Genomic DNA, 11,845 nt, shown 5'->3' on the forward strand with positions numbered 1-11,845 from the left:
ATGCTGGCTTGCATCCATAGATGCGTCTCAGGCAAATCCTGGGACATCATTCTCCCCTTGTACTTGGCCTTGGTGAGGCCACAACTGGAGTACTGCATCCAGTTTTGGGCCCCACAATTCAAAAAGGATGTGGAGAAGCTTGAGAAAGTGCAGAGAAGAGCCACATGCATGATCAGAGGTCAGGATAACAGACCTTATGACGACAGGCTGAGAGCCATGGGACTCTTCAGCCTGGAAAAGCGCAGGCTCAGGGGCAATCTGGTGGCCACCTTTAAGTTTATTAGGGGTGTTCACCAGGATCTGGGGGAACGTCTGTTCACCAGAGCGCCCCAAGGGATGACAAGATCGAATGGTCACAAACTCCTCCATGACTGTTTCAGGGCTGGACATAAGGAAGAACTTCTTTACTGTCCGAGCCCCCAAGATTTGAAATAGACTGCCACTGGAGGTGGTTCAAGCACCCACTTCTAACGGCTTCAAGACACTTTTGGATGTTTATCTTGCTGGGATCCTATGAACCCTGCTGACTTCCTACCCCTGGGCAGGGGGCTGGACTCAATAATCCTCTGGGGTCCCTTCCAGCCCAAATGTCTATGGAATCTATGAAAAATTATTTGTGGTTCTCTCAGGAAATGGGGATGGATGGGTTGGTGAGGATTTGTTTTATTTTGTCAGGTTCTTTTCTTCCTTCCTCTGAAACACTGGACAGCAGCCACAAGTTTATGTGATACACTGGTGCTCCTACCAGTATTCTGAAATCTTTCAGGTTACTGGCTGGCTGGTCTTTACCATGTAATTAGGGCCATACTGTTGGTCAACTTTTTGGTGAGGAAGGAAATTTTCTTCCAGATCAGATTGGCAAAGACTGGATTTTTTTTTTTGCCTTTTTCTGTAGCATCTTCTTCATAGGAATGTCTAGGCATATTTTCATCTGGCTAACTCCCAATCATTGCAAGATCAAGGCAATAGCAGTGCATTTATTTTCTTTGCTGTTTACCTGTTGCAAACTGAACAGTCTTTTCGCAGGGCAGTCTGTGGTTGTGGTAGACAAGAGGGATCAAAGTGAACAGTTTTGTGGATCCTTTGCTACAAATGGCCATGTGTGAAGTCAGGGGACAAACTCAATCGCCCTGGAGGCTCCTTCCAGTTCTACCTTTTTGTGCGCCTCTCACAATTAAGCATTCAGAGAAGATATTTTTCTATGATAGCCTCAGAATAAACTGAAGGTTTGGACTCTTGGGCTTTTTCCTCTGTCTCACTCTCTTACTATGTGACTAAACCTATAATTTTTAGGATGTTCCACTGATTTCGGATGCCCACCTTGGATCACTTAAAAGGATCTTGATTTCTGGATATGTGAAATGCTTACAAAGCCATTCAAAGTGAATGGACCCAGATGCTCAGCAATTCTGTAAATGAGGCCACAGATGTCTCCTCTTAGGTATCCACAATAATAGAGGTAGCTAAAATTAGCAGACACATTTACAAATGGATACGTAGACATAATGCTTCACTAATACCACTAACTCATGATACAGTGGGGAAAATTTAGGGTAGAGGCTAGGAGGAACTTCTATTAGGGTGCTTGAGCATTGGAACAGGCTACCTAGAGAAATTTGGAATTGTTGTACTTGGAGGTTTTCAATAGCAAGTTGTACAGATGATAGTGGTTTAGTTAGGGGATGATCCTGCATTGAGCAGGGGAGCTGGATGAGATGACCTTGTGAGGTCCCTTCCAGCCCTACCTTCATATGATCCTATGAGCATGCTGGAATTAGAGATGGAAAAGGATAGAGTTGCTACAGTTGAGAAAATAACTAACAATTCATTTAATTGATGAAATTAGCTTCTTTCTCTGCTTCCAGAATGGCCACCACCAGCAGGTGATTTCCTCATTACTCAGTACTTGTCATGCATAATGCAGCATACAAACATTAACCAATCCTTTCACTGTCCCTGAGATATACAGGTAATACACCCATGCTGTGGATGAAAACCTGAGGCTTTAAAAGCTTGAGGGCACTTGCTTAAAGTCACAAAAGAGGAATGGCAGTACCAGAAATAACTCAGGAGATCTTGGACCAATCCTAGAATAGGCTATGATGAGTCTATGGGCCTAATATATTACAGTTACAAAAAAACTCACAGCTAAATAAGTATAAACTTGTGAGAAGCCAATAGACAGCAGGAAGTAACACTCCTGTCACTTCTCTTCTCTTCCACAATGGCCAGGGGTCTCATTTCCTTCTCATAATTGCTTCTGTATCCTCCAGGAAAAGTACACACCACTAACTTCTTATTTTGACTCTTTCTTTTCCCTCAATCCTCTTTAAAAATCTTTCAAAGAGATTCTGACCTATTACCCAGCGCCTTCTCTTGGGCAAGGTCCTCCTGCCTCTCTCAGCTTGGAAGCTCATGGGAACACAGGGCATGTACCTTCTTGTGTATGGAGAATTTCCGAAAACTTTATGATGTGGGTTTTGATGCTAGTGTAATAAGCTGTCCCCATTCATTTCAGTGTCACCATGATTCCAGAGCACGTGATGCAATAAGGGAAACTTTTATTTAAAAAAAAAAAAGATTTCAGAAGGCAGGTATTTCTGCAGCCACATTTGGGCAAAGCCACATTTTATAGTTTTCCTCATGTTTAAAATTAAGGATCAGACCTCAGTGCCCTTGAAAGGAAGAAATATCTGCAAACTTGTAATTTGGAACAGTAGCCTATTTTCAAGGGCATCTCCCTTTAGCTGTTACTTTATGTTCTGCTTTCTTTTCTCTCCCACCTTTTGGGAACATGCAGACATAAATCCACTGCTTTGTCACTGCTGAAGAAGCAGCTTCTTCTGTCACACTGATGGTGTACGAAGAAGAGCGGGTGCGGTTGACTTGGATCTGTGGCAGGCTGAAACGCTAGGGAGGCTCTAAGGAGAAGTTCTGTAAGTGGTGTAGAGAGAATGGCTTTGGAGATGACACTCTTTCCATGAGACTAGACCATGTCAACCCTCAGTTTCTCAATTGAGGAGTACTAAAAAGCACTTGCTAAATTGGTGGGCATACAAACAAATTCAGAACCAATCTGGGAATTGTTCTGCTAATATTTCCAGTTGGAAAGGACTTTGGAACAAAATCAAAGTATAGGGTTTCACCTTCTCAGAATTAGCTCACCCATCCATTCTACCCAGAAACCTTTAGGGGTGTCACACAAATAAATAGATAGCCATAGCCAGTTTTACTCCAACATGTGGGAATTGATACTACCGCTCGCCTTATATAACAGAGTAGTTGACAGAGTACTTGTCCAGGGAGTGATAGACCTAGGTTGCGGGCCCGGCTCAGCTTGAGGAGATTCAAGTCCACACCTCCCACAGGAGTGCTTTAATCAGTGCCGTAAACTAGCCCAGGTGGGGAAACCATCCCCCTCTGCTGTTCAAGTTGTACCAATGGGCAGCCAAGAATACATGAGTTATTGGGCCACAGACAGGAAGAAAGAGCATGACCCTGCAGTCAAGCAGTTAGGAATCAGCTGGGAAGGAAGGCAACTGTGTTCTGGTTCCTAATCCTAGGATTGCTTCTGTTGGGTTTCTTTGTAATCCAGTGACTATTGAATATAAAATACACACATGATCCTGAGACAAGGACCAGGGACTGAAGACCCCCCCGCCCATGGAGTCATGCTCCTTCCAACTTGCTTTTTTGGCCTTGCTGAGGTCTTTCAAAGAATGGCTGTAGGCACGTACCCTCAGGAGAGCAATGTGGGCTGAGTACATGGAGGTGGCTCCTTTGCAAGTTTGACCGAGGCATCTACATCACAGAGGGTGGGGAGAGTTCAGCTATACCCTTGTGCTTAGTCTTTCCAACTAACCAGCTCTAAGCAGCTCTCTATGGGTTGTGCAGGTATTTTAATCACAGTCTTGAGGTGCCTCTCTCTCCCCAGGCACTGTTTAAGGAGCCGTGTCACCTCCGGGGACCAGGCACCTAAAAGTTAGGGATAGTAACACCAAGCATGGTGTCCTTTGGTCCTGGCCCCTTACCTTTTCCCCAGCCCTCACTGACACAAGAGATGAATAGCAACTGCAAACCTGCTCTATCAAACCTGCAAGCATAAGGGACTCTGATTCTTGTCAGCCCTATGCAAGAACTGCAAAGGAGAAGTTCTTCATAATCCTTTTTGCACTGAGAGTGAGGCATAAATTGCCCTGGTTAAAGAAGCTACACTTGGTTAGATTCATGTGAACATGACCCTAAAGTGTATAATAGGGGACTTCTGCCCCATTTCAGGCTGGAGTGCAGGACACACTAAAAGCAGCTGAGGTTATTTCCGAGCAAGTTATACAAAAGCCAAAGTTAAAGCTAACAGTTTCCAACAGCCTTTTCTTTCAAGCTGTTGGAAGAAAGGTACACTGAATATGCAAGAGATTGCAAAAGCCAGGAGTTTGCCAAGTTATGTAATTCAATTGGATGTTCCAGTTCTAACTACTGACCTGTATCAAATCTACCACCAGCTTCCTTGCACGGAAGTTCAGTGACAGATGCTAATACCTGACCTGGGATGCATTATGAAGCTCATCGCTGAGAACTTAGCAGAGAAATCAATAAAAAATCTTGCTTTTTATCATTGTAACCTGGCTCACCAAATATATATTATTCTTTTTCTGGACCCTTAACCAAATAGACCTGTATTACTTACTCCACATTACTTTCAGGCTTTTCATAGATTTATGCCTTTCACATGATAATTAAACTCGGTAAAGCAAAGGGAAGTTTCATCTGAACCATCTGTTTCCAGGCAGTAAGTTTTAACTGTTTTTGCCCTTTTTTTTGTTAACTTCCATCTTTAAAAAAGTACTCTGAATTTACAAGGACATATGTTTGTTTAAAAGGCAGTCTCCAATGTGCCTGGCCGATCCACAACTGATTTGTTTTCAGGTGTGGGAGATACATACAGCTGAGTGAATGCTAGAGGAATCAAATTCCTCAATGAGATTTCCTCAAATATATCTAAAATGTAATTGGAAATCTGGTCTCACATTTCTGATTTGAAGTCAAGCTTGTTGTGATAGCGGCAGTCTGTCACTAGAATGTAGAGGATTGCAGGCATCAAAGGTATAATTCCATGAAAATCCATGGGGTTACATTAGTATGGAACCTGGCCTATTCTGCTTGGCCTGCCATTGAAGTAAATCATTTATAAAATGGAGCATCAGAGCGGTTATTATAAAGATACTCAATGGAAAATAGACTGTATCCTCCTTTTCCCTATGTTAAGGGGAGGATAGGTCATCCTTGTCAAGCGTGGAATTCATATGGAGGAGTTTCTATGAATTCCATGCAATGTGTTCCTATGGGATTAAATTTTTGCATAGATGTGTGAGTCGATTATGTATGGGAAAGAATGGAGGCACGGAGTAACTGTTCCCTTCGACAGGCACTAGATATTGGAACAGATACCCATGTCCATGCTATTAGGTATTTTGCATCTAGGCTAATAGCCATCTTGGGGGTAAAGGTGGAGGGGAAGACTAGTGGAAAATTTAGTGCAAATTAATGTCAGTCTGTGTATATGTTGCCAGGAAAAAAAGGGTCATGAAGAGGTTCTGCGCTGTGGACTTTGTGGGTATCTCAATATCCAGTGGAAGAATCAAGAGGAGAAGTTCCTTGAGGACATTCCTCTCAAAGGACTTTTCCCACATTAGGTAGACTTCGGGCATTTATAGACATGCTCTGGGAGGCTGGGACAGGGCAGGCCTAAAGTGCCTGGAGCATCACGTATATCAGCGTCCCCCCGCTGAAAAATGGTGTTGGGGCACTTCGAATTAAAGTTTGCCAAATGACCTTTAAAGCTCTCTGCTGCCATTTTTCAGGGAGGGGACGCTGATACATGTGACTCTGGAGTCTGCAGGAGCACGGTAATTACCACACTCCGACAGACTCGAGTAACCGAGTCTGCTCCAACACGCTGTAATTACAGCATGTCAGAGCAGCCTCCCTGCATGTGTATAGGAGCCCTTTGGTTCCAAATGATTTTTTTCCCCCTCTGCTTCCCCAAAGTTGCATATAAGACATCAAAGAGTTTCCTGTCTTAGAATAAGCCTCTATTCCTTGTTTTTCAGCCCCTATTTATTTTTGTATAGCTTTAAAACTTTACAGGAGGTCCTTCTCCAGGGTTTAATGTTTATGAAGGCACATACTCTTCTACGTCAAGCCATGTGGTAGGGAATCCTTGTTTGGAATCCAGTTCCCCGACTTCCCACAAGAAAACCGATGCAAACAAACAAAGGCAGCTTTCTTGGGAAACTGGCAACAGTGTTCAGAGCTCTCACCGCCTTTTCTTATTTAAGATCTTCAAGTTGTTTATTTTAATGTTCATGTCTTTAGTCCTTTTCCTGGTTTTATTGCTGGAAACCAAGACAGCTGCTATTTGTTCCAGAAAGCAGATTTATTATTTTGTCTCTGCCCTACTCTGACTTTCTTCTTGTTTAAAGTAAAGAAACTGACTCATTCTTTCAATATTCTTTTAACTCCTGTGACTCAGAATGCCAAGCTGGGAAATGGCAGCTCTTGGTGGCTTTTTACAACTGAAGAGCAGGGGTCTGTGTAGCATGCATGTAGATAAAATTGGAGAGATGCATGCTACTGTGGAGAGATGCTTGCTACAGACTGCTGTAACCCCTTCTGTTTTGAAACAGAGGCTCATCGCAGCCTTGACTCTGACTTGCTAAACTGTTGAACCAAATGGTAGAGCTTGCATAACCTGATCGTGATGTGGGAACATTTTCGGAATGGAGTTGGTCAGGAATTTTGCCCACAACCATATTTCTTCTTCTTCTGTTTTTGAAAAGAGCCTATTTACCCAAACCAAAACATGTTGTTGAAATGCACCAAAGTCATTGACAATTTTGAAGATCCACAAAAGAATTTCCGATCAAATGAACGAGGAGGAAGTTAGCGGGGGGTGGGGAGGGGGGAGAGAGAGAGGAACAGGGAGGGACTCCTAATATCATATTGTGGAAAACCCTGGTGCATTCCCCTGGGATACGGAAGACCCAGTTTTCTGTTCCTATTTTGAATCAAGCGAGGTAGGAAATAAACCTGGATCAAGCACATCCCAAAGGACTGCCATGAACATTAGACTGTTGGCTATTCTGGGGTTGGGCCTCATCAGTTTATTTGAAAAGCAATGCTTTCTGGAAGGTTCCAGTTTCGTTCTGCATTAAAACAAAAACCAGTGCTGAAGCCTCTGATTTGAATGAAGAGGAATTGCCATTGTCCAGTGAATTTTAATCCAGAAGTCAGCATCCACAATTGTGGAATAGAACTTTGGTTGGCTACCGAGTCCTGATTATAGGTCATTCATGTACAGGGGATTCAAATTTTGCAGCTCTGAATTAGAAAGACAATTTACGCCAGGTAGAGCAGTAAAGGTGGTGGGGTGGGCTGCTTAAATAGGGTGACCGTATGTTCTAGTTTAGCCAGGACAATCCCAGTTTTCAGGAGCCGATCCTGTCTGGCTGTTGAGAATTATAATGGGCATCCCAGAAACACAAGGACCCGAGGCACAGTCTGGCTGGGATTCAGAGTGGCCTGGAGCACCTTGCAGGTGGGTGCCTGGCATGCCATCCTGCCCCTACCAACTTGTGAGCACACAGGGTGGGTAGGGAGGGGCAGTGTCCTGCCTTCCCTTATGGTCCACCTATGTTTAAAGCAGCTGTTCAAAGACCCTTTATGGTAACCCCCCCATGATTAAAATATAACCAAGGAAAAGCAGTGAGCAAGATAACCAGTTGAAGCTAACCATGATGCACATTTCAGGTGCTCATCAACAAACCTCACATAGCTAGTTTCACACAAAAGGGGCACAGATTTGGCATGAGAAAGCAGATGGGAAGAATTGCACTGTATTGTGTTGACTGTGTAAGAAGCCTACAGCAAACCCAGAGTTAAACATAAAGAGCTGCAAGACGCAAGGAATTTTGCTTCCAATAATGGCAGCTGACAGCGCCCACACCAGACTGACAGGATAGACGTAACTCCAGTAACCTTCAAGGTTTAAGGATCCCAAGGAGCACGCAGTGACACATGGCCAAGTGCTAATATCCTTACTCCATATTACACACTGCGGGAGGGAGGAGATCAAAGACTTGGAAATCATGGGAGCTGCTCCTCTTTCTCTGGTGGTAGTTATTTTAGGTGGACATTTTTAAACATGGAAATTAAGCTTAAAGTAACAGGGACAGATTTTTAAAAGCTGACTGGGTGCTTGCCCTGTGTTTATAATGGCAGATGGTCACTGGGAAGTAGGAGGTGTCTAGCAACCCCTCACTTTTGTACAGACAAAACACCTGGGCATAGCCCAGTGTGAGGTTATGACCTAGCACTGTGGGTAGGTCCAGGATCATGGAGAGGGTGTGCAGTCACACTCCCTTGTCTGTGTGGCACATGTGCAATGAGCCAAATGAATGGTTTGCTGATGAACACCCTTCCCCATGACCCTGAATGCCAGTGAGTTGAGAGAGCTCTGAGCTCACCAGCTGGTGGGTACAGGCCCCTGCTTTCCATGGTTCCAGAGCCCAAGGGTTGAGCACTGCCATCCTTTGACCTCCTCTTCCCTCCTCCCCCCACTGAATTCAACAGCAGGAGAAAAGAGGAGATGAGTGGTGGCAGCAGCACTCAGCCCCTGATCTCACATAGCTCCAGGGACAGAGGCCTGAGTGCAGCTGTCCCTCATCCTCGTTTTTCTCCTGTTGCTGAATTCAGAGGGAGGAGAAGAGAGGGGGAGGGCAAACAGCAATGGCTTTCATGCTCTGGGCTCAAGAATCATGGAAAGCAAAGAGCCTCCACCAACCAGCTGGTGAGCTCACAGCATATGCAATACCGTGCCAACAAAGTTTGGCACCTGGAGCAAAGCTTGCAGCTGCAGCCCACCCTTGCCCCATGTCCCACCTCCCCCTTTCTTGCCTGGGAATGCAGTCAGCGGCAGAAGCCGCCCTCTCCCTGTCACCTTGCCTCTCCTCCGCCCCCCCCAATTAGCTGCTCGCAGCTCCGTCCTGCGCTCTACCCCATCTGGGCAATGCCTTTTGGCGCCCCTTCGCTTCGGCACCTGGAGAGGTCATCCCATGCAGGCCCCCACCCTTTGCTATGGCACTGAGCATATGCAAAGTTCCCAGAAGGAGTTGTGCTGACCTGCTGGTGAGTTCAGGAAGCAAATTGTGCAAGTGGCTTGCAGCCAGCAGTGGTGTGACCATGCCACTTCAACGTGCCCCCCCCCACCCTTCAGGTGTATTCTAGCTGGGTGGTATTTTATGCTCAGTTGGTGCAGGTGTGAATGACTAGAAGATGCCAAGCTTTGGAGAATCAGGATCTGCATGGGGTACGCATGTGTCTTCCCTCTGAAATTGTACATTCCCTTTGCTTTTCTGGTATTAACAGTTCTGTTTTTATGATGACTCACTGATGCAGATTATGCTAACATGCTGTAATTAGTATATTTTCAGTGGTACTGCATCTTTCATTCCCCCGCCCCCTTTTTAAAAGCTGCTTTATCACGTCATCAGATTTCATACAAACACCACAGACTCTCTGGAAAGACAAAGAGATACCACCCTTAGAACTGATCATGCCCGCTGACCAGTTAGGACCAAACACTGGCTTTGGTGCATCTCTGTGGTCTCTCTCCTGAGAATCAAGGGGTCTGACATTGTCTTCCTTTCATTGAAAGGAAGATGAGTCCTGGTTGCTTCCTTCGGTTACAGCCTCCCCTCAGTATATGGTCGCACATGCAATGTGATTGTGAAAACGGGCAGTTGGAGCAACATCCTCTGACTGACTCTGAGAAGGCCAGCTTAACAGAACAATTTTGGAACAGGCAGACAGTGCAACAATCCATTTAAAATACAGCCACTCAGTTTTCTGTGCACATTTGATCATGTGTCTGGTTCCCCATTGCAAATGGACTGAAGTTTACGGTGGGTTTTGCTATTAAAAATAAAAAATAAAAAAGGAGGTGCCAAAATCAAACATGCAATCTTTCCAAATACAGTGGGAATTTTGCTGCATTGTGTATTATAAGAGAACAGTACTTATAACACCGCTGGTCCACAATTGAACACAAAAGCTCTGAGAAAGTCTAGCAGGTCCTGACTCCATCCCCACCACTATGGTCGAAACGTTTCAACTTTCAAATATTTCAGCTAACCTCGTTTTGTTTCGAGGCTGTTTCAAAGCCTTTTGTTTCATTTCAGTTTTGCTGTTTTGACCTCGAAATGAGTCGAAATAGTGTCAAAATGCAATGGGCAGCGAAATTTCGCACAGCCCTATTATCTGTGGGGCTCAAAAATATGTAGCATAGTGTCTTGGTTTCTAGGTCCAGTAAAGCAACTTTTGTTGTGTTGGAACAAATGGCTTCTTGTGTTCAAGTGTTTATATAAGTTCCTTGCAATGATATTTTGTCTTTTATTGTAGGGATCTTATTTGCATATAAGCTTGCACTGTCATTCTTAACCATGGCATTCCAAAATGGCCTAAATTTAGTTTATCTAAGTCTTCTTATGAAAAGGTATGACAGGTCTTGGAGGGAGGAGAGAAGGTGGAATAGTGGCTATGTTATACCTTGATTTAATAAGGATGGTGACACAGTCTTCAATGACATTCTCATAGGCAAGCAATGGAAATACGGCCTAGATGAAACTACTGTAAGGTATGTGGCTAAGTGGTTGGATAATCCTGCTCAAAAAACAGCTGTCACCAACAGCTCAGTGTCAAACACTGAAGCTGATTTATATAGTGGGGCTCCCTAAGGGTTTGTCTGGTGTCTGGTACTGTTCAGTTTCTTCATTAACAACTTGGCAGAGGAACTGGGTATATACTTATTAAATTTGTAGATGACAGCAAGCTGAATGGGGTAGCAAAGAGTTTGAAGGGCAGGATTTGGATTCCAAATGACCTTGATAATTTGCAGAAATGGTCAGAAATTAATTAGATAAAATTAAACCAGAACAGTCCTATAACAGTACACTTAGGAAGAAACAATCAAATATACAAATACAAAATAAGGAACAACTAACTAGATAGCAGTATTACAGTAAAAGATCTGGGGATTATGTGGGGCCACATTATATTATATGATTCAGGTGTGTAATACCGCTGGAAAACAAAAGGTGCTAGCATAGTGAAATATATTAACAAAACTGTCATGGGAAATTATTATTCCACTCTATTCAGCATTGGTGAGACCTCATCTGGAATACTTTGTCCAATCGATGCACCTTGTTTTAAGAAAAATATTAGTGATTCTCCAGAGGAGGACAATGAAAATTGTCAGAAGTCTAAAAAATCTAAAGAAACTCTGGAAGTACTGGAACTAATTATTCTGGAGGAAGGATGATTGAGAGAGGATTTGATAAGTCTTCAGATACTTAATGGCTTTGTTATAAAGATAACGATGATCAATTTTGATCTATGGCCACTGGGGATAGGACAAGAGGTAATGGTCTTAAATTAAAACAATGGAGATATGAGTTAGATATTGTTAGAAAGAGCTTTCGAACAACAAGGATGACTGAAGCACTGGGAAAAAGAATCCCTGGAGAACAGGCCTGTGTGAAGTGGCTAGTATTCACTTCAGATTTGGCCGATTTGGGGGACACTGATTTGATCTGGTGATTTGAAGCACTGTCCTGAATCCATTCAGCCAAATCTGATTCGGAGATTCAGCTGCTGCCAAATCTCCGGATCTCTGAATTAGCTAGGCCCATTCCTGCCAGCAAAGCAATGGCTGCCCCGCCCGCCTTAGCACTGGGGCTTTTCTTTAAAGGGCTGGGAGCTGGGGTGGGCAGGGCAACCATGGCAG

This window comes from Gavialis gangeticus, unplaced genomic scaffold (assembly GCF_001723915.1).
Source record: "Gavialis gangeticus isolate Ggan-Ray unplaced genomic scaffold, GavGan_comp1, whole genome shotgun sequence".
Lineage (NCBI taxonomy): Eukaryota > Metazoa > Chordata > Crocodylia > Gavialidae > Gavialis > Gavialis gangeticus.